The sequence below is a fragment of the Miniopterus natalensis genome, chromosome 5, assembly GCF_054644295.1.
Source record: "Miniopterus natalensis isolate mMinNat1 chromosome 5, mMinNat1.hap1, whole genome shotgun sequence".
Taxonomy (NCBI): domain Eukaryota; kingdom Metazoa; phylum Chordata; class Mammalia; order Chiroptera; family Miniopteridae; genus Miniopterus; species Miniopterus natalensis.
In genome coordinates, this window is record NC_142085.1 from 46,341,764 (window position 1) to 46,343,937 (window position 2,174).

At 40.4% G+C, this 2,174-nt stretch overlaps 1 pseudogene; it reads left to right on the plus strand.

Moving 5' to 3' along the window:
• The first annotated feature begins 498 nt into the window (after positions 1 to 498).
• On the plus strand, positions 499 to 1,292 carry LOC107526350 (small ribosomal subunit protein eS6 pseudogene; annotated as a pseudogene).
• The last annotated feature ends 882 nt before the right edge of the window (positions 1,293 to 2,174 follow it).

The following is a 2,174-nucleotide window of genomic DNA, read 5'->3' on the forward strand; positions in this document are numbered from 1 at the left end:
TGGACTTTAAAGTCCTTTTGGATTGATAGAAGGAAACAAATAACCATGTTGATAACTAAATAGTAACAATTGCTATAAGACTATAAGGGAAAAGTTCAAGTGCTAGAGAAAAAAGACCTAGAAACTAATTTTGACTGAGGAGACAGCAGTTATGGAGGCAAATGGGAGAGAGGGGTGAGGAAAGGCAGAGTGCTCAAGAAAACTTCCCAGTCAAGGGAGAGCATATACACAGGCACTGTATTTATAAGGGTTTGTGTTTGAATCATTGGGAGAAGTGTAAGACATGAGTTTGGAAAGAGTTCTAAGCAGGTTGAGTGGCTGAGTCAGGTTTCATGTATGAAAATCACTGACATCAAGTATAAGTGAGAAGACTAGCTAGGTGCCTCCTGCAGAAGTATACATGAGAGACGATGCTATTTTAAACTAGGGGAGGCAGTTAGTCAAGAAGGATTGAAAGAACTTTTTTGTGGCACCTTAGAAGTGGCCGACTGCTTCAGGATGAAGCTGAACAGCTCTTTCCCAGCCACTGGCTGCCAGAAACTCATTGAAGTGGATGATGAACGCCAACACGGTACCTTTTGTGAGAAGTGTAGGGCCACAGAAGTTGCTGCTGACACTGGGTGAAGAATGGGAGGGTTATGTGGTTGGAACCCATGGTAGGAATGATAAACAAGGTTTCCTCATGAAGAGGGGTGTCTTTGACCCATGGCTGTGTCTGCCTGCTGCTGAGTGAGGGGCATTCCTGTTATAGACCAAGGAGGACTGGGCAGAGAAGAGAGCATCTGTTTGGGGTTGCATTGTGGATACCAGCCTGTGTTCTTAATTTGGTTATTGTTAAAAAAAAAAGGGGGGGGGGAGAAAGACACTCCTGGTCTCACTGTTATTACTGCTCCTCATCGCCTGGGGCCCAAAAGAACTAGCAGAATCCACAGACTTCTCAGTCTCTCTAGAGAAGATGCTGTCCGCCAATACCTTGTGAGAAGGCCCAGAAACAAAGAAGGTAAGAAACCTCTGACCAAAGCACCCAAGACTCAGCATCTTCTTACCCCAACATTCAGCATCTTGTTACTCCACGTGACCTGCAACACACACCTCAGCGTATTGCACAGAAGAAACATCACACTAACAAAAATAAGGAAGGGGCCACAGAATACGCTCAACTTTTGGCTACGAGAGTGAAGGCGGCCAAAGGAAAATGCCAGGAACGGGTTGTGAAGAGGCGCAGGCTGTCCTCTCTGAGGGCTTCCGCCTCTAAATCCGAGTCCAGTCAAAAAATGAGATTTTCTGAATAAGAAGAAACATAAAAAAAAAGAAGAAAAGGACTGAAAGAAATTGATTTTTAGTCTATATTGTACATTTTTTTGACAAAACTGGCCCATGAGAAAAAGAAAATTTTTCTTCCTGAAAGAGATGCAAAAAACAAACAAAAAACAACAAAACCTAAAAATAAAATGAAATTTTAATTCAACAAAATTAGTAAAAGGTTTCATAGACTTACTACAAATTCTGAAGTACTTAATTTTTAGATATTATAAATATGGAACAACATATATTTTTTTAAATCATGGGTGGCTTACTCCAAATTTTCATTTATGAGCACTTTTCTCTTCTACGTTCCTTTCTCTACTAATGTTTTTCTGGCAAGCCTGGTGCTAGAGCCAATGCACTTACAAATGGACAATGCGTTTACAGCTCCTTTGAAAAATAAATATTAGTCACCAAGATTTGGGCCACTTTATCCAAAGCAGAGGGTCTAAAGGTGCAAGAACTTCTTGCTGCTTCTTTCTAGCACAGACAGTGCTCTGTCTAAAAGTTGCCAGGAATCTTTCCTGTTAGGACTTTCTCCAAAGTAGGGGCAACTTTTTTTCACTTATTTTTCTCTGCCCCCAGTGATTCAGAACTCTACATACAGGCGACCAGCCACAGCTCATCATGTGAATAGAACTGTGATAAGATTAACAGAGAATCTGCCCAAAAGAGTAGACTTTTTACATGACAGTTTAAACAAACAGAGGGAAGAACTCTGCAGAAATAAAATTATCTTCTTGTGACTGTCTTTCAAACTAATGGATCACAAAGCTAATATATGCAAATATACATCAACCAAACTTTCAGATTAATAACTGAAACAATAATAATTCACATTTGCTTGACACTGTTTGAAGTACCTCATC